At 40.5% G+C, this 20932-nt stretch overlaps 1 protein-coding gene and 1 long non-coding RNA gene across 3 annotated transcripts in view; both read left to right on the top strand.

The window, feature by feature from the left end:
* The window catches only part of TMCC3 (transmembrane and coiled-coil domain family 3), a 135185-nt gene that overhangs the window by 19489 nt on the left and 94764 nt on the right, over positions 1-20932 (top strand). Inside the window, exon 1 of one of the 2 annotated variants that reach the window (XM_085046699.1) lies at positions 5054-5145. The exons of the other annotated variant lie outside the window; for it this stretch is intronic. The gene's annotated coding sequence lies outside the window, so the exon portion shown is untranslated. Of the gene's footprint in view, positions 1-5053; positions 5146-20932 lie in introns of those variants that run through there. 2 annotated transcript variants of the gene reach the window in all.
* On the top strand, positions 3590-13400 carry LOC146443551 (uncharacterized). Its single transcript, XR_014848234.1, has 4 exons — positions 3590-3684; positions 12611-12689; positions 12800-12938; positions 13308-13400. It is a non-coding gene; the product is annotated as an uncharacterized LOC146443551 (long non-coding RNA).

The following is a 20932-nucleotide window of genomic DNA, read 5'->3' as shown; positions in this document are numbered from 1 at the left end:
TAATGCTTTTTGCCTCAAAGGTGGAAAAATGTACAATAATTTGCACAAAGTGATTAAATATGCAACACAGAGAATTATGCACTCTCAATGCTTTTCACGTGAGGGCATTTTGTTTCAGTTACACCTCTTGGTGCATCCCCCGGAAAATTACTAGCAATGCTACAAGCTGTGCAGGAAAAGAGGTTCTGCTAATGGCCATGGGTAATTAATGTTATGTCAGCCTTCATGCTTGTATGGATCCTGCTGCAGGATCAATGTGTGATGTCAGTGTGAATCTGGGTGAGGCACTCAGCCTGTGAGGTAGAAGTGGCAGGCATGGGGTCTAAGATGTAATATAATGCTTTGTCTTGCAGTTTGTTTTTCAGAGCTCTGCAGTAAATGCTACCACTTGAATGCTCTTCACCTGGTTTTGTCTTTCTTCAAAGCCCTGCTATGCACGGCAGGAGCACATTAGGATGGAGAGCTTTGGATAGTTGAGCTTTCAGCCTTCTGCTCTGTTGCATCCTTCCAACACAGCGCTGTAAGAGAAAAAGAAAAATAATTGCTTATAAGGGAAATATTATTAGGAGCTGGGCTCCCTGCAAAAGACAGTTTAATCCCATCCCTTGCAGAAACTAAGCCTATCATGTCCTGTATCCTAAATTCTCTGAGTGCAAGTGGAACATACTGCCACAAGTTCTTCATCAGCAGTTACCATCAGTTCCATTTGCTCTTTTACACTTAGTTTTCTCAGGTTTAGGTTTTTAATAGCCATTGCACTCTGAATCCAAAGCTTCCAGAAAGCCATGAGGTACCTGATGACTTCAGTGTGCTCTAGGGCTGCTCTTAAATCCTAACTTCACTGCCTCTAAATGATTAGATGAATTTAATTGGAAACTGATAAATCAGCAAGATTTCCATGCAAGGTACGACATATAAGTCCTCCTGCTTTACCTGTTCTGAGAGTTATTACCTCCCCTCATTTAAGGGAAGCTGTTTTATACAAAAGTCAGTCTGTGATGTAACACTGTAATACAATATTCTATTTTGTATAAATGTATAGAGTACACACTATGTGTTGACATATAATTGCAGCAAGACCTTGGTAACTCAAAGACCTGCAGAAGTCAAATGGAGTAGTTTTTTTCTGCCAACTCTAATGTGGTTTCACATTAGCCCCTTACAAGGGACAAGGCTCATGGTGTTCTTACAGGCAGGTTCCTTGTGGACCTTCAGGATACAGGCTCACTGCATCAACCTCTTTATGAACACTTCAGCTGGCAGACAGATCTGTGTAAGGTTTACCATGCTTAAAGGGAGAAATAAAGTGCAGATCTGCATGGATGCTGCCAGAAGATACCACGGCCTTCCACACCTGGTCAGGAGTGTTTTCTAAGACTTTAGGGGCTTTGAAATGAATATGGCATATTGAGAAACTTGTGAAACAGGGAGTTTTGCTTTTATCAGCTATGGTCAGTTGAGGCAGGTGTTGCATTTTAACTTTCAGAAAAATTCACTTGCTCAAACTCTTGCCAAGTGTGTAGCTCACCAGGGCTCACCATGTTGCTAACAGGCGCTTGCTAGACCTGTTTCCAAGGATGGATGACAATATTCAAAGAGATGTGAATACAGATTTTAGTTTGAAAGTGCCATGAACTTGTAAATTTCTGCTTTTTTACACTTCTTGAAAATAACAAAATCACATTTATTTGACACAACAATAAGGATGCACAGACTGAGAAATCTGTGTGTTGTGTTTATAAAAAAAGATTAGAATGTAACTTGATTCTTTGTGACCATCCCCTTTTCAGAAGAGATAGAGAATGAGTGAGCTGTAATTATAGCTTTGACCTTGAAACTGGAAAGATTAGCAAATATTTGTTTTATTCTTTCTCAAAAACTTATCCAGTAGCACAGAATAAAACAGGTTCTTATGTGGAAATGCAGTGCCATTCACTGGATTTAGCAGCAGGATTTTATTGTGTATTTATGACAATTGTAGCTGTAGTCTCTTCAGATCCATGTCAAGACTTCCAGTATCAAGGCTGTGTGACTAAGGAATTCAGGTGCATCTCCTTACCAGCAGCAAGAATTGATGAGATTTGAGCCCAGTTCTGTGTTTCTTCCAGTATTTAGTGACAGTTTGGACCCTGGTTTTGTCTGATGCTCAGATCTTAGTTACTGAAGATCATACCCAGGCTCCGCCACCCGCTGAGCCTGCATTGCTCAGCCAGTTATGGAGAAAGTTGAGCTGTGTACGTGTTTGTGCTGATGCCACCAGTCCTGGGCACAGTGTGCCATGCACCCAGCATGCCTGCCACTTGCTTCCAGTGCCTGCCTGGCTTCCCAGCTTGGTCCTTCAGCAGGGGAATCCCTGTGCCAATGTGCATGTGCCAAATTAATTTCCAATGGGTTTCTCCACAATGAGCTTCTCTTGCTCCATGTCTGGGAGGGAGGTGCCTGAGGGAACACCAGCTGCCTGCAGCAGCCACAGGATGTCAGTATGGATGTGAGAAGACTTCAAAGCATGCCTTTGGGATATAGTGTAGTCTCACCAGCCATGAGGCTTCTTCACCAAAGGAAACATACTCCTGAGATCTTGTCTTTATTTCCTGAAGTGGGGCTGGTGGTCTGCAATCACCACAGCCCCCAGTCCACAGAGCATCCTGAGGGCTTGCAGCTTACAGTGCTAAATGCTCTGTGACTTGAAATGCTCTCTGACCATGGCAGTTTGCTGAGAATCATTTTCCCCTCCTCTCCTGCAACAAAGAATGCCACTTAATGGGTTCTGCAAGATATTTTGACATATTTTAATGCAAAACAGTTTACAGAAATAGAAGAAGATCTGTTTACATTTAGCTAGGGCTAAAACAGGTTATTTCAGTTTCACTTTGATGACACAAAATTACTGGACTGAAGGTATGATAGCATAAATCTCCAAAGATCATCTAGTTCAAAGATCAATTTTATACTGAACAGTACACATCTTTTTGAAATATTTCTTGGTTATGATTGTTTCTGAACCAGTCTCTCTAAGCTGTAGATCTAATCTCACTTTAAGAGCATAAGGGTAAATAATTCTTTTCACCTACTCTTGAAGTTCAAAAGAGGCTTCTTCACAGTTGCTGTTTAATCCAATTTCAAGGTCTGCCACAATGGAGAATTATTTTTCTCCTACCTCTGTTGAGGACTCATGAGAGTTTTTTCAGCTATTGTCACTTCATTTGAACAAAATAACAACACAACCTTCAGGTCCAACTTTCCTTTCTGGAAACTGTTCAAAGTCCATTAAGTTATTAAATAAACCAACACCTAGCAACAGATTGCTTAGGATATGTATGGATGCAACGTGATTCAGTAATAAACAACTTGGCAATATGTGCACTTCCAAATGTTTCTTCCTGTGCTACAGAACAGCAGGGCCAGCTCAGCATCTGAGCCTTTTTATTGTTCGTGTTACAGGTGGGCAGCGATTTTAATTTTCTATAGTTAGCGATGTTTCTGCATGATTTGGAAAGAGGAGGATCCTGCTGAATTGAGTTCATATTGTGTCATAGCATTGGCAAGGCATAAGAAGAATTTTCTATTGTGATGGTGCAGTGCCCGTTTGGGTGCTTCTAGCTACCTAGCAGCTGTCTTGAAGTGGAGGGGTTGATCTGTCTCCTTGTTTACCACTGATAAGCAAGTGCTTAAGATCTTCAGAAGGTAAAGAGCTAGAAAAGGGTGAAAAGTTGTGGAAGATTTGTTCCTTCCCCTCCAGTTTTCTTTTGGCTGAAGAATTTCAATATGGGCAGCAGCAGTGACCAGGGAAGAAGTGGTTGCTGGACTTGGCTCAGGAGGTGGATCTGACAGCTGGGAGAGCTGCGGGCTGAGCTCAGCTGTATCCCAAACTTCCTCTGTGACCCACAAAGCACTCACATAGTTTTACAGTCTCTCTTCCCCCACAGCAGGAGAAAGAACAACCACTGTCCCTGGAGGGAGGCTGAGAGGCTGCCCTCATTAGTGTTGGGAAAGTCCCATGGAACATGAGTCAAAATGCCATTTGTTGTCTTACACATTAGAATTCCTCATAGCCAGAACTTCCTTCTAAAAAGGACAGCAGTTTATTTAAAGATGTGGTTCATAATGATGTTCTTAGCATGGTTTCAAAGGACTTGCTTGTTCCTGTTGTGATATTTCTAAGAGTGATTTGGTGAACAAGAAAGAGGAAGCTTTGAAAGTGGCTGTATAAAAACTGCCATCAAAGGCGCAAAACAATTTGAGAAAAAGAGGCATGTGCTACTCTTTAATATCTTGTACTCCAACTAAGCTATTTGCTACAACTCTGGCACATAAAACCACGATACTTGTGTGTCTCTAACACAATATTTCTTTCCCAAATGGTGTCTGAGAGGAGCTGAAGCATTTTCTTCCTCTGTACTATTGTCTTGGTTTGAAAGACAGGTGTCTGCCAAGGAAGGTGGGAGCCTCCCTTAGAATAGAGAATATGAACCCCTTTCCCTCTGAATGGCAGAAACCATCTAAGAAAATCAAGATGCACCATGTCCCTGAGATAAGTGTGTTAGCTGCACCACTTTGTTTTCAGCTCTTCACATTGTGTCAGCGGTTTCACTTCCTTTTGGTGAGCACTTTGCTCAGAAGCTACTGTCTTTGTTATGGAAGTGAATCGATTAAACCTAATTTTAAATGAGCTTCCAAAATGTCATTTCATCTTCAAAGGTAGAGCTCTGCTCCCCCACTAGTGCTTTAACCACAGGTCTGAAGTTTTTGAGCAGCTGCTCCCCTTCCTGCAGAAATAAACAGAATAAGGTTTCCTTTGGAAAAATGTCATATCAAAATGTTCCCAGTCACTACGGTCTTGTGCTGTTACCACTGTGCGTGCACTGATATGAGAGTTCATAAATAGCTTTTGTGGTACTGTATATCTTAGTGCAGCCAAAAATGATGCAGTGGAAATGCTGTAATAGCAGAGGGGAAGGAAGACTGTTGCCTTATCTGGTACGTAACACATGCAGGCAAGCCCTTAGCTATTTTTCCCTTGTAATTTACATATCTCCTGTGTCTTGAGAGTCACATGTTTTCAGTGTTCTATTCTAATTAAGCTGAAAGAAAGGATGGGATGAACAGCACCATCAAGTCTCTCAGCAATAGACTGTATGACATAAGGTAACATTTTCTTCTTGCTGACAGCCAGAAAATAAAAGACATCAGGAAAGGTCTGAACAGATCATATTATCTACTTAAATAATTTCTCTAAGTTCTGCATTTTAAATGATTGAAGCAAAAAAAATAGTTCACCTGTAGCCTTTCTTTTTCCTAAAACTTTTTTGTATACCTTACTTTTGAACTGTGTCATTCTGTTTTACAAAAATAGAGCTTTCAAATCATTAGTGCTAAGACATATTTCCTGATGCCTTACTGTCTTGTCTTCTGTTTTCTTACAAAACATCTGGAATTCTATCCTGAGGCACAGAAACAAGGCTGTTTGATTTAAATTTCATGTTCTTAACTGGTTGACTTGCCCTCTTGCTTTGTCTATTTTATGGTAATTGTTCCCAGATTCTCGGTATAAACTCTACAAGGACCTCAGGAAATAGTAAAAAAAGCTCAGCCTATACCTTGGAAAGAACCCCTGTGAGAGACTGACTGTGATGCAGGGCAGTGTCAGTTACAGCAATGTTTCTGTATCATTGGAGATAAAGCTATATGACTGTCTAGTTTTAAGCCACTTTGATGCAGGGTTATATGGGTAAAAATACAGCTCTCAAAAATGGCTATTTTAAGATGAACCCATTAAAATTGTGTATGTGTGTAAGCTCTAAGTCGTGCACAGATGATGTTCTGAACAGATTGATATGCCAACAGACTGCATTCACCCAAAGAACTTTATTCCTCATTCATTTTCCTATAGGTTGGGTTTTTTTCACATCAATGGGTAGTGAGTGACAGTGTTTCACACTGAATTCACCCAGAGCAACACAATCCAGATTTTGAGAAATCCAAAGAGTCCTTAGGCTGACTTAGGCAGTCTAGAGGTATTATCCTGCTTGTTGTGGAACATTGTTGTTGTTCTTAGACAAGAATGTATTGCTCTAGACCAACCAGAACCCATCAAATGATATGTGCTTTTAAGACATTTGTAGCATAGGGGCTGAAAGGGGGAAAGTACTTTTTTTTCAATGCATCCAGATTGAATTGTTGCATCCTGCAGAGCTCCCAGATTCTACTGATAAGTAGCCAGCACCCTCATCATCCTTCATCTCCTCTGCAACAACAAATACAGCAACACTTTTCCGGGTGCCAGACAACCTTGCTGTGAATGAAGCTGAAGGAGTAAAGGGTGCTTGCTGTCATCTCTCTAAACTGCAACAAGGTGGCAGCGTGCCTCAGGACATTGCTGATGCAGCTGGAGCTGGCTGGCCATTAGCTGTCCCTTCTCTAGGACATCGTGGGGATATGTATATTCTGCATCTGCTGCTGAAAAAGCACCCGTGGGCACTCAGGAGTCATGAGAAGAGATGCCATTGATTATCGGTCTGTGGTAGAATTAAGGCTATATCAGGACACACCATAGGTCTCTTGTGACAATCAGTATCAGATCCTAAAACACAAATTTAAACATCAGGCTGCACGAATGTGCAGGTATAGTTATAGGTACATATGGAAGGGGTCACTGCTTCTAGAGCCCTCATCAGGGGTGTTAGGAGAGTTTCCTGAGCCAAAGCTTACATCTAACCTGCCGTTCTTACTTGCTACTGATTTTCACAGCCCTTTTGAGGTTTCCACATTTTAACCCCTTTATATTTTTGTCCTCCAGGCCATCACTGCCAACAAGTACCATGGTTCAACTGTGCCACGCAACAGGGGGGGCTTTTAACCACAGGAAGCTGGGGGAGCTTTTACAGGCAATAGATCAAAGTGGATGGTGGAGTAAAATTTTTTTAATTGGGTGCTAAAGCTGTTGTTCTGTCTGCACTGAATTAGATCAGACAGATCTAATGTTGCATGTCCTCCGGCTGCTGGGAAGAACTGATTTAAATGCCACTGAGGGGTCCTCACACAGATCTGCAGTGTCACATCACATTTATTCCTCTCATCCATTGCTCACTTTTCACACTTGCTTACCACTGCTCATAGAGGAGATTTTTCCACGTCCTCAGCTAAAGTCCTATGTATGGTTCTGCACATACCAGCAAGGACTCACCAAGCATGGGGACTTCTGCATCTGTTCAGAAAGATCTCAGGGCAGGAATGAGTGTGTTTTTACCTGTGTGTGTGCAGACCGTGAGCAGAGCCCATTTCTCCATGCGAAAGGAGAGGAGGAGGTCATCATGTTGCTTTCTCAACAGCATGAGTTGTCTCACATGCATGTTGCTCTGGCACTCCAGCTGCCTCAAGATGCAGCACCAATGTAGCACAGCAATCCTCAAGAATGGCTTTGGCCTCATAGTGGGCACAGATTACTGGGGTGAGATATCCCGTAGACCTCCAAGAAAAAAGGACTCTGATCACTGCCCCCAGAAGGGCTTCTTTATGCTTTCACAACTTCCTTGCTCTTCTGGGTTGTCTTCTCTGGCTCCTGAAAACTCATTTCTTTTCAGTGGGGTGCCTGGGGCACCTGCTCCACCATCTTTCACATGGAGTTGCACTTAGAAATACTGACTGCAAGCAAGAAGCTTAAAGCTGCCTCTTTTTAGAGTGTGTAGTACATACTAGTACAGATGAAGCTCTAGAAAGCTATCTGAGGTTGACAACAAGGTGTGTAAGCACCAGAGAGGTGAGAAGTACAGAAATGTCTGCACCCTTCCTGAAGACATGTCTTCACCTGTGTTTTTCAGACTAAAGTAGTTGGCTGTTTTTGTACTCACACTGAATTTGCTTGGCTACATATGGGCCCAGAGATGTAGCTCTCAAGAAGACAAGAAAAATAATAATTTGAGAACAAGACAACAAGGGGAAAATAGGCATGATTTTAAGAATTGCAAATTGGAGTGAAAATGTCCCTTTTATCTTTTAGAGATGACACCATTTTTATATTAATTTGGAATAAGTTTTAGTTGGTTTTTTTTGTTGTTGTTTGTTTGCTGATATATAAGCTTTTTGCTTTTCATTGCATCTACAGGATCCTGATTTACAGCTGTGTGAGAAAGCAGCAGTGACTTGGTTAAAGCAAGATTCCTATCAGAAGTGTTTTTACCTTCAAACTTCTTCTCAGGGTCAAAACATTTTCTTTCCTCTGGAACTACATTCTTGTATTAGTTTCCAGCCTAGTTCTGTCTTTGGAATGAATTTGGCTATTCTTTTGCAGTCAATACAAAAACTTACTTCTTCTGTTACTTTTGTTGACATTGGTGAGATTTCTTTCCCCCCAGAGCAGCACATGGACAGACGCAAACTTCCCAAAAGCACCTTTGGAATGAAACAAGCTTAAACCAATTTGTGTTTGTCACACAGCTTTTTCTGATATTTTTAAAGATCTTTCTTCTTAGGAGGGGGTCCTGTGGCTTCCAAAGTAATGATTGGAGAATTGGACTCAGGCTTGAATTCACTGCAGGTTTATAAAGGGATCATTAACAGCTGCTTCTGCTAGTTGTAAATTCTGTCACAGAAGTTTGGGATTCAACCATAAAGGTGAAACTTTCCTTTGCTAGAGTTACCTGAGTGAGACAGCCCTGGCTGGGAAAAAGGTAAGACTGGAGCAAAAGACTGGGTTTGTATTTACCTGAATATTTCAGTAATTTGCTCTAAAAGGATACAAAGCAAAATTAAAGCTGTTCCTCACTCTTCTGGGAAGATCAGATGGCAAAAATGTTGCTGAACCATTCTCAAGAGATATGTTTGGTTGGTGAATATTGATTCACTATGGAGTGTTTCTCTTGAATTTTGATTTGTCTCTGGCCCACAGACTAGGAAAAAGAATTGGATGTGGTAGATGATAAGAATATGCAATCCCTGGCCAAAACTAATGTCTGTGATCTGTTTGGGAAGAGGGAGAAATCAATCACTAGGTGACAAGTCCAGTGTTTGGTAGCTTCAGAATGTATTTCACTGCTTAAAACTGCTTGCATAACAGCAGGGAGTAAAATCCACTCTGAGGTTTAAAGTGTTTACTCTGTGAAAATCCTCTGAGTTCAATTTTCTTCAGATATTTATGACCCAGTGAAAATTAAATTGTGGAAGAAGGTTTATGAAGCATGAACATATACATGAGAAAATGTTCACAGTAGGATATGCACATCTGCACATTTTCCATTAACATCCTTACTGCCTACTTGGGGGAAAAAATAATTGGCTCAGAATTACACAACTGAATTTAGTTACTTGAAATAATTAGGACAGTGTATGTGGCTTGTGAAGGGGCCACGAGGGTGACTTTTTGTATGGAATCATAGCTTCTAACTTATTAAAAGATGAAGTGTATAAACTGCCTTCCTTATTTTAATGATCTGCTGGGACTAGGGACTAAAGCAACTTGTGGAACTGGAACTACAACTGCTCTACAGTATGAAAGTAGTTCAAAAAGAACTTCACAAATAATATTTTGATTCTATCAGCATACCAGCTACTTTGGACATTAGGTACAGCTGTGAAAGAGAGGGCACATTTTGCTCTGAAGTAGCCTGCAAAGAATGGGGTATGAAGGGGCTAAGAACATATAGTTCTCTTTTCAGTAGTGTTTGTGAACTTTTTTCACAGAGAGAAAATAATTTAATCCTTTGTGAACTTTTTTCACAGAGAGAAAATAATTTAATCCTTAATACGTCCTTTTGGAAATACATAAGTTTAGCATTAGGTCTACCTTCTGTCCTTTTCCACTTGTGGGGTAGTGTGTGGTGGTTATCTCTGGTAAAATTTGGGGATGTTGCAGTTTGAAAATATTTGCTTTTACCAACTTTTATTAAAAGTCTAGGGTTTTGTTTTTGCAGAATACTGTGTGAAAGAGGCTGTGTGTATAGTACATAGAATGGTATCAGAAAATAAACTGGCCTGGGTTAAAAAAAAAACCAGTCTTGAGAGGCATAGAAATGCTCATTTTGGGCTTAATTGCTAGCATATATTTTGTAGTAGACAAAAATTGTACAGAAGTAATTTCCTGGCATTCAAGCATATATATCTGAGAACACCTGCTATTATAATTCCAGCTTTATATTCCAAGTGAATAGAATTCAATAAATATTACATTTTGTTCTCATTTTCTGTATACAGACTTCAGTTTCAATTTATATAAACCATATGTTGTGGAGTGTTTTGCAGTTTCCTTTGCTTATAGTTCTGTGTATTTTCACGTGCATGGCAACACCTTGAAAAGATTTGCTATCTCTCTGAGGCATGCTGGATGAGGGGATGTATTCCCCAGATTTATTCTCCCAGTGTCAATTGTTTTACTCTGTAAAGAAATACAGCAAGCCTAAAGCAGGATATTATGACAGTCAAGTGACTTGGCAAACCTACAGACCCTGTTTGCTCCATGCTTGGTGACACTTGTGTTGCCTTGGTGTTCTAGATTGTGTGCCTTTGGTCAACAAATCAAAATATCATAAAAGTTTGTTGAGCCCATGCTGTGCTTCTGAATGCCTTGATCTAGCAATCTGTGTAGTGCTGTGACAGGCTGGCAGCCTGAAGTTAAATGATGTCTTGATTTGCACATAGTACAGATGGATAAAAATATTTCAAAGCTGGTACTGCTGCATTTTCCCCCTTTCCTGCTACTTCTGGTTGTTTGTGAATTGTACTTTCCTACTGTTTCAAGTAATTAATAGTAATGCAAATATTAATAGGTTTAAGAGCAACCAAATAAGATATGATTTTAGATCTGAATTTTAGTTTCTACATTCACATCATAATTTTGCATTTGTAACAGGGAAGAGTAAAATATTGATTTATTAGCTGTGTGAAAAAGACAACTTTTGTTTATCTTGTGTTTCAAAAATGGGCATTATTAAATCATTGCTAACCAAGAAAACAAATTATAAGTGCTTTCACTGAAACACTTAATTTGCAGTGTTCATTTGCAAAAACCCAGGGGGTAATGGGGATTGATCCTGTGATGGGTGCTTAATTTGATGCTTCTGGTGCGTGCAGTGCTCTAATCCTAATGACTTTCAAATGATGGAAGAAATTAGTTGTATTCATCTGCCATCGCCTGAGAATCTTGCTTGCATGTATCAAATGCTGCAATCAGTTGAGAGGACTGATGGAAACTGACAGCACATAATCTCATTCCAGTGAATCTGTGTGCTCCCAGCAGGTTATTACTGGGTTTCTTTCAACACCTGTAGATTTTGTGCTTTGATTTTCCTGTTTGTGTTCTTTCAAACTCTCCTTCCCAAACCTGTATCTCTTATGCAGACACAGACTGATCTGTGATTAATTTCTTGCTGTTGGAGAGTTGCAGAATGGCTCTCACAGACAGAGGAAAGATCCAAAAGGGAGGGAGACTCTTTGGTCACTTAGCTACCATACCATACATGCCACATGACTGGGCATGATTTGATTAATGGGGAGAAGAGCTGAGGAGAAAAGGGGTGGAAAATCCTTGTTGTCTTCCTCTTTCTCCTCTGCCCTACAGAGAAAATACTCAGCCCATAGCCATAAAAACTTCATATGGTTGTGCATTATACTGCTAAAGACAATTGGAAAGAGATTAATTCTGATTTTGTTGGATTAATGAAGTTTAGGGATGTTTCCTATATTTATTTCTTGATTCTTGTCTAATTTGTCTTTAGAATGATCCTTCAAATAGAAAATCAGAAATTATTTCCTTTCATCCAGTTGATCAGAAATTTACTGCTTATACCTATATATTAAATATGTTGGTTTGTGATGAATATTGAAACCCTTTTCTTTGGCTCCCATGGCAGACTGAGAGATGGCTTGTATTTATCCTCCAGCCTGAGCCTGTTGTCAAGTAAGGGCTTGGAGATGAGGATGCCTTTGTAAGCACAGTCCATTCTCAAGGCTAAAATGATTCTGCTTCCCTTATCAGACAGCAGTATCTGAAGCAAACAAAAAAGGGCTCCTGAGCCAGGAGATATCTTGTATGGCATGCATTCAGACAGAAATTGCTGTGACCTCTGGGTTACCTTTGCTTATGTAAGGCAGGGGATGGCAGAGCAGGAGGAGGGAAGCTGCTGCCAGCCCCAGGGAGCAGTGTGGGCAGGGCATACTCTGCCTGCCTCCTGTAAATTAAAAAACTTTCTGAGACAGTGCAGAGAGACCTTAACTTCCTACTGGCATTGACCTAACATCACATCTGGTCATCATATAATTTATGCTGTCTGGTCAGAGACAAACTTATCTTCTTCAGACATTTCAATAGCATTCCCTCAGCCTGAGGAACTGAGGTTCCTGAACCAGCCCTCTAACACATTTCCTCTGAAGATACAGTGTTACCAAGCACTTAGTGATCTGAAAACATGGATATGGGGAGCATCACACAGTAGGAAAATGTTACATGTATTTGATGAATCTTTTAATTTTTGACCTTCTATTAGAGTCCAACAATTGTGGGCCCCTGTGAATTTCCATGGTGCTTCAAGATACCTGTTGTTTTTGATAATTTTTTTTGTTTTTTATCTTTGGTTCATATTAAAGCAAAAGGAACAGACATGTTTTTTTGTTTCTTTTGGAGCTCTTTTGGGTGCTAGAATTGTCCATGAGTGCATTTGGACTCCAGGACTCTCGGATGCAGGGAGTTCTTCAGTTACCAAGTACTCTCTCCTGCCACTGGCTTTTTTGCTCTGTCTCTGTAAGCATGCCACCCTTGCCTCACCTTTTTCCTCTTAACTGATTTTTTTTTTTTGTCCCTGTCACTTTACAGTAGAAGCTGTAATGTCACTGAACCACTACTGTGCCTCTCAGTCCTTTCTGTATCAATCAAGTCACTTGGGACAGAGAAAATGCCTTGAAAGTCACAGCCTCCTCTTTGTTCTGGCTGTACATTGAAATTAAGGGTGCAGGTAAGAAGAAAACTAGCTGTGTTTTTAGTGGGGTGATCTAAACCCTGCACCTCAGTTCTAGTTCTGATGCTGCCTGTCCCATTTATGACTTGCATTTCCCCATGAGAGCAGTGCTATATAGTTGTTAAAGGAACTGGGATTTCTGTAGAACAAAATTTCCCATGCTGCGATGTGGAAAATCTCGTCTGACCCATCTGTGGTGCAGGATGAGTAATGTGAATGGAAGTCATGTGGAACAGGTAACATGGTGAGGCATCCTGAGTGGTGGCAGAGAACTGAAGCATGAAAATCCTGAACTAAATGCAACAATTTGTTATTTCTCTCATTACATTTAATTATCCGTGTTCCTTTTTGTTCACCCTGCTCTAGTGTTTTCAGAGAAGTGTAGTGCCCAGGCTCAGTGCAGTACTGTTGCTGAAGCATCAACATTTACAGGTGAAACAAATGTCCATAGATTTCAAGATGAAGTTTGTTTTAGAGTCATTGTTTATCTGTCATTTGGTTTTCCAACAGCATGACCCACACATATATTTCTGATACTATCTAATCTCCACTTCTACCCATTTTCTATGTTGCATTTGTGCAACTGATTGTTCATACTGTATTATCATCTTGTTTGAAGCCCATTCCAATTGATTCCTCAAATCCTTTAAACTTCTAAGTCTGTGCTCCCTTGTACTTGCAGTCCCTTCCAGAAGCTGTCTGTACTGTGCGTAGAAAATGCATGTTCTCTGTTACACTGTTTCAGTCGAGCCCAAAGTGAGTATTACACGGTGAAGCCTTTCTGTTTGGCAGCAAACCTCTGAGAAGCACATTCTGGTTTTCTATTGTGAAAGAGCATAAAGAAGCTGTGTATTCATTGAAGATGTAGAGCATCCTCTACTTCTGTCTTACAGAAAGGCCTTTTATCCTGTCATAGGAGGAAGAGTAGCATGATCTGTCTCCTGATAAATCCACATTAGCTTTTTCCTAGCACTCTATAACCTTCTGGGTGTTTGCAAAGAGAGAGCTCGTTTCCTCTCCTGTTTCCACATTTCCTGTGAACTAAAGTTCAGCAGGGACAGGCAATCTCTGATCAGTCAGCATTATTTGTTGCTCTCAGAAAGACAGCACATTTCCCACTGAATGGAAGTTTCCAAACAGAGTCTGTCTCTTATGTGGAGGTAACTATCATCTATTTAATTTCTATTTTTACAGCATTTTTACAGACACCATGTTGTCTATCTATGCTTTTGATGAAAAATGTCTGTCAAGCTTCCTTTCAATAATCACTGATGAATATAATGTCCTTTATTTAGAGAATTACTATGGCAGTGGAAATTGTGGTAGTCTACTTTCAGAAACAGTGGGAGTTAGAGAGCAGGGTCCTATCTCTGACGCAAAAGCATTGATCTGTCTGTAGCTGTTAGAATTGGGAGATTGAGGTGCATCAGCCCAAATTCACTCCAAAGAATCTGAAGCTTTTTAAATGACAACTCATTTTTCTTTGCCCAGAGTACAGAGAGTGTCTGGGATAGCTATTTAGTTGCCACAGAATAAGAAAACAAGTCAGGTGGATGAACTTGGGCAACAGGGAGTAAGTAAATGCACTTTGAAGTCAGTGATTTACTGCATGAATTGATGCAGTCACTTAACCTTCTGAAAAAAACATGAAGACCTCACTAAAAGTGGAATGACTCTTGGTTACAATTGTGATATCCAAAATACTGAGATTTAAAAGACGGGTTGATCAGCCAACCAATTTAGGTTGTGATCCAAATTGCACTAAAATTAATGCATGGACTGCAACCTCAAGAGAGGTGAACTGAGCTCTAACACATAAAAGAATTTGCCAAACACAGAATCACAGAATATGCTGAGTTGGAAGAGACCCACAAGAATCATCATCACCAACTCCTGGCCCTGCACAGGACACCCCAAGAGTCACACACAGTGCCTGAGAGCATTGTCCCAGTGCTTCCTGAACTCTGTCAGCCTTGGTGCAGTGACCACTTCCCTGGGGAGCTGTTCCAGTGCCCAACCACCCTCTGGATGAAAAACCTTTTCCTAATATCCAACCCCTCAGGTCCTGTCACTGTCACCACAGAGAACATATCAGTGTCTGCCTCTCCTGTTCCCTTCACAAGGAAGCTGCAGACTGCAATGTAGTCTCCCCTCAGTCTCCTCCAGGCTGAACAGACCAAGGGATCTCAGCCACTTCTTGTACAGCCTCTCCTCAAGGCTCTTCACCATTTTCATTGCCTTTCTTTGAATGCTCTCTATTAGTTTAATCACAAGACACTTTGGCATATTTTTCTTGCTGTTCAAAAGTTTATTTAGTTTAACATTTCAAGCCTTTTTCTTAAATGTCTGCCTAAGATGAACTGCAAATGGCTGGTCTGATTAGAGCAGAGCAGGAGTTAGCGGAACTTTTGTCTATTCTCATCTTTCCTCAAAATTTTCAGTTTAAGATTTTTTCTATATCTGAACCTGACCAAACACAATGTCTTTTGACTTTTACCTTCATTATTTTTCACGTTAACATCTTGCACAATTTCTGCTTCCTAGATGTGGGGGAGAGATGAATTGCAGAATCAGGTTGGCTGATGCCTCTCTTCCCACCTCCTGCTCAAAGCAGGTCTTACTAGAGTATGTGGCTTGGGTATGCTGATGTTGGGTTTTGAGTATCTCCAAGGATGGAGGTTCCATGGCCTTTCTGGGCATCCTGTCCCACTGCCTGGCCAAAACAGGTCTCTGTTAAGCAGATGACATCCAAAACAGCTCTGAAAGCACTGTCTTGGTCTCAGTGGATGGGCAAGTATCCTGGGTTTCCCCTAGGAACAAGCAGACATTCATAATTCTAGAGGTCTCTAGGAGACCTTTTGTGCAATAGATACTCCATCCTATCTAGGGTTTTTTTTTAATGGCCTCAGTTAGGGTTTAACTGGTATGTACACAAATTGGGCTTGTCAGAATTTTTCAAACCAGGAGAAAACCCAGTCTCAGCTTGACTACTGTATCTCCCACTCAATTTTTCTAATTGGATTTCTTTGTCGGCCACTACAGAGCTTGCTATTAAGGATTGGTCCTTCGGATCAGTGAAGAAGATTCTACCAGATCTTTTGGTGGACATGAAACTGTCTGAGCTGACTGATAACTTGACCCAGTCAGTGTCACTTCTGTAGGTGTTTGATGCTGGTTTAGTAGAAAACCTGCCTGTGTGCAGGTGGGAGGGAGAATGTCAGCTCCTGTAGCCTTCCAGCAAAGGTTTGGGACTGAAGCCTGCTGTGGTACTGGCCTCCATCCCTGCTGAGCTGCAAAAATCAGTTTGAGGACACCAGAAAAGCCCAGATGAACAGTAAGGTCTAGGACTAGAATTAAAGGTGACTCTCTCTTTTGTGCCAACCCCCAGGGTTTGCTTCTTACAGGATTTACCCTCTTTATTTCTTGAGGCTGGGCCTCACTTTGCAGAGGTGGGACTGCAGGTAGCTTCCTCCTCCCCTCCCTGCTAAGATCTGGCAGCACTGCAGTACACACTTGGAGGGATGAAGGCTGCTTTTTATCTCTTACATCCTCCTGGAGATATGTCAGTAAACCACGTGCATTGTGTTATGGGAAATACAGCAACTTTCTTAAAAGATTAAATTTTTTCCCTTGGCAAGCATTATATGAATATTAAATAAAATATTAGCTCAACAAGTTGCATGTATTACTAGCAGTATGCACTTGCAGGGAACACTCATTACACTCTGCTAGTTCTAAAGGGTCTTGTTTTTGAGGTGGTAACAGTTGCTTCTTGCATTTAGATACTATTTCTAGTTTCTCAGTCTCTGGTAAAATATGAATTTTGAGACCCATAAGCCAGAATAAAAAGAGCTTTGAAAGTGTACAATCTAGAATCTCTTGGTTGTTTTCTTAGAGCAAGATCTTCAGTCTTGGGAACTCTCAGTTTTCAAAAGTACCGGAATTCTGCTTTGACTAGCCTTGCTCTGCAACCTTGTATTGCCTAGGGCTGTTAAAACCAGCCTCAGTTTTGGTCTCAAAACTTAAATGTTAATACTGCTAATTAACTTTTGGCATGATAAAATGGCAAGAGTATTAAAATATTTTTCAATTTTGTTTCCCTGTGTTGACTGATTTGATTATTTGGATGTCATTAGGCTACTTATTTATAGCAAGAGTATGAGGAATGCAGTATAAGCAGGGGAAGTAATTCCTGTCTGCTTAGCTAGAAGTTCAAATGTTAATTTGTTAGTGCTTAAATTGAATGAAAGCATCATTTTGTTCAATTCTTCAGTATTCCAAAGAAATTGATTACACAAGTGCAATTTAGACAACAACCTTAATCTCTCCTTTTATTATGCAAGTTGACAGTGCCAGTATAGCCTGCAGTCTTCCTGACTTGTTTATGAATGTTGTACAGTGCTTTGTAGTCACTTAATTATATTAAATTTCCTGAACTGTAGAGAAAGTATTCAATTATTTTTAGAATGAGAGCCCAAATATCCACAGCATGGAGATAACAGTCATATTTTATAAAAATATATTCTCAGGAGAAGGATATGTTTTGTAAAAGATGCCCTAACGGAGATAGTGTTTAATCTTGCTGTTGTCTCTGGATTTTACGTACATGGCAGGGTTCATGATTCAACACACATTCACCATTACTGCCCTCGCCCTCTTAACCACCCCCCGCATTAAAAATCCAATACTTCCTGACAGGGAAAAAATTAGGAGCAATTCTTCCCTCCTAGCAGAGATTTTGATTACAGACTGGTGTTCTTCCTGCACCAGAACTCAATAAAACAAGTCTTTTTTTTTTTTTTTTTTTTCTTTTTAGCTCAAGAACTTGCCCATTTGTATTGATTTTTACCTTGAGAACTGTGTGTAAAACTTGGGATCAGCTAGGGAATTTGTTCTGTTGGGTCATCCTGTCATGGTTTAATAGCTGTGGAGCCCTTCTAGCCTCTGTGAAAGGAGCCTGCAACATCTCGAGGATCTTTATTCAGTCTTCATGACTGTGGTGTTTATTAGAAATGGTATTTGGCTGCTCAACAGCCTGCAACTGAGATAAGACCAGAGTATCAGCCCTTGTAGTGTCATTTTGGTTTTGCATCTCCTATTTCTACCCTAGCAACCAGGGCAATGCTCATGCCTGGGATTTTTCTAGTCCCTGCAGTTTTCTGCTCTTCCAGGCCTAAAGTATATTCTGGGTCTGGCTTCAAGCCCAATAGGTGTAAGACTAAAGAAATACTCCTGGGCTTATCAGTGACTGAAGGAGGCCATTGATTTAACGATTCTGGTTTGCTAGACATATGGGGGCATTATTGCATGGTAGAAGTTAAAGACAGGTTTTCAGTTTGGGTGGGGTTCTTTTGAGTTACATTTCTTAAGGTTGCCGACTGGTAATAGATGGAAGTGCAGATGTAAGTTCGGTATGAGTAAACTGAAGAAGACTGTGATGCTGTCACTGATGGTCCATGTTTGGTGTTAGCTGGCAGTTGTGTTAAGTGTTTGAGAGAGACAGTGCTCTGCAATTTTAATATGCTTTGCATTGAAATAGGCAATATGATGGTCCCCAGCTGGATAATAAATGCTACAATTAACTAATTATGTCACTGTAGACTTAAAATCTGATTGAGATACCTGACAGAAAACAGTGCAGAGAATGTATCCACAGGAAAAACAGCTAAAATTATTCCTAAAAGAAGAAATACAATTAAGTGGAAAATAGATTGAAAGAACTGGTGAGCTAATCACTACAGTTATCTTTTAGATGTCCGCCAAATTTTCCTAGCTAGAGGCTATGGTTTGGTGCAGGTTTGTGGTCAGAATACCAAGCAGTGCCCTCAGAAAACAGATCAGGTCATTCATAAATCTGCTGCTTTTAAAACATGACGAGAAAGGCACAATGAAATCATCTTCCTTTGCTGTATCTGTAATAAATAATAAAACTGGAATAGTGCAGGATAATGAAAGGACTAAATGAGTGTGCTTAATGAGTGCCTGTGTGTAGACTCAAAAATAATTTGCTGGAAACAGAAAAGTTCAGAGGTTTTCTTTGGCTGCTATTTTGCAGTTCAGACTGGATGATGAGTATAATAGTGTTGCTGGCCTTAATATTCATTAATTCACATCATGTCAGTCATTATCTGTTCTTTTTACTCTTCTTTTTTTAGAAGAGGTGCTCATGTATTTGATCAGTTCTTAGTGAGTTGGCTCCATTTGATTTCTCAGTGTAATTGCAGTTTGTGCACATCTGCAAGTAGCAATTTTGAGTTTTGCTTTTGTTTCTTGTTCTAGTGAAACAGTCACAGAAGAAAATATGGAGGCATCTGAGGGGAAGATCTAAGTAGCCTGCTGGGCTATCTTCAAATCAGATATCTAGCAGACTGGCCTGGAAAGAACAACACCATCTGGATAGGGAAAGAACCCTTAAAATGTTTTTGCATCACAGAAGCTTATTGACATGGTAAATGTGCAGCAGTAAAGCCTGCCAGAAATCTGTGAGCTGGTCCATGTGCTTTCCAGCTGCTGTGGGTGTTAAAACTTCCTGGACTAACAGCCTGCGGCTCTAATTTCATTAGCTCCCTGTGAATATCAGGTCTCCCTGAAGTTAAGTTCCTAGACGGTAGGACTACTTGGGGGGGAAAAAAAGTTTTTTTATTTATTATTTCCAGTTCCCTGGTATGAATCTGTCCCAGAAGTTTTTCATTATCAATAGCAGAAAGATAGTGTTTTATCCAATCTAAACCACTGATAGCTTACAAGATATATTTTTAGCCATCTAAAAAAATCAGCTATTTTAACTAAAACTGTTCATAAAGCCTAAAGACTAAAATTTCTTTCTATGACTGTTACCAGACTTCTCCCTAGCAGATGTTAAAACGTCTTAGGTTAGGAATAAGACTTTGGGCAGTTTCATTTCACCATTAACCTAGCAGAAGCTCAGATGATATGTTAGGTTAGCATGGCAAAGGCAGTGGATGTCACATTTAACCTGATTACTTATTCAGTGTGGATAGCCATTACTGACAGGTGCCTGACTGAAGATGCCTGGGAATGGGCTTTGGAATAATGGGCAATTGGAATAATGTGTCTGCTTTTAGCTAGAATGAGCTGCCTTATCAAGTCCACTCCTGTGATCAGTGCTTGTTACTCGTTTTAAGGTCTAAATCAGTATTTTAGCCCTAGTACAGCTAGTGGGACTGTTTATTCAGAAGCTCTCTCTCCAGGCTGGAGGAAAGAATTTGATCGCATCCCTCTGATTTGAGGAAAAATTATGTTGCATTCTGCCATTCAGCTGCACTCTCTCACCACTCTTCAACAACTGTCTTGGATTTGGGGAGCTGTAAAGGATGCTCTCAGTGTGTCCTGTTAAGCAGAACCCTTTCCAGAAGCTAACCCAGTCTAAATCAAAATGTGGTGAAAGTAAAGTTGAAACAAAAATGGCTTAAAAGCCAGCCTGTGCTGTAATCACCCCGTGAACCTTTCCCCTCTCATTTGAGTTCATTATCCTAACCTGAGGAAGCTTAAAATCAGACCGAGTGCAGATGTTATCAAATACGACTCTGCCTTCTGTATTCAGAGCTCTGTGCCGCCTCCTGACTCTGCTCCATTTTTAGCTTTGGAATAATGTAGCACTCGCATGATTTATTACACAAAACATTCTGGCAGCAGAAAGGATCAGAGTAGGTGGGGCCATTATAGCTGTTATCTAATTCCTTTTGAATGTTAGTGAGTATTTAAAAAAAAAAAAAAAAAATCCTTTTTTATGTGTGCTCCAGGGTTTCCATTTTGTGTTGAAAAGGAGTGGATTATCTAATAGCTAGTTGACCCTCCCTAACCCAGGTAAGATCCAAATGCTGGAAATCAAAAGCAAGAAATTGCAGTAACCTCAGGAGGGGCAGGGGGTTTAAATCCCTTTAGTGTGACTACAAAAGAGACTTCTTCCCACTCTCTGGAGGGTAACCTGGACATCTCCCCTCCTAGCCTGTGTGCCTGTTTATGTGGGA

The sequence above is a fragment of the Lichenostomus cassidix genome, chromosome 1Aa, assembly GCF_008360975.1.
Source record: "Lichenostomus cassidix isolate B80296 chromosome 1Aa, HeHo_3.0, whole genome shotgun sequence".
NCBI lineage: Eukaryota > Metazoa > Chordata > Aves > Passeriformes > Meliphagidae > Lichenostomus > Lichenostomus cassidix.
This window is presented reverse-complemented; position numbering and strand designations above follow the sequence as displayed.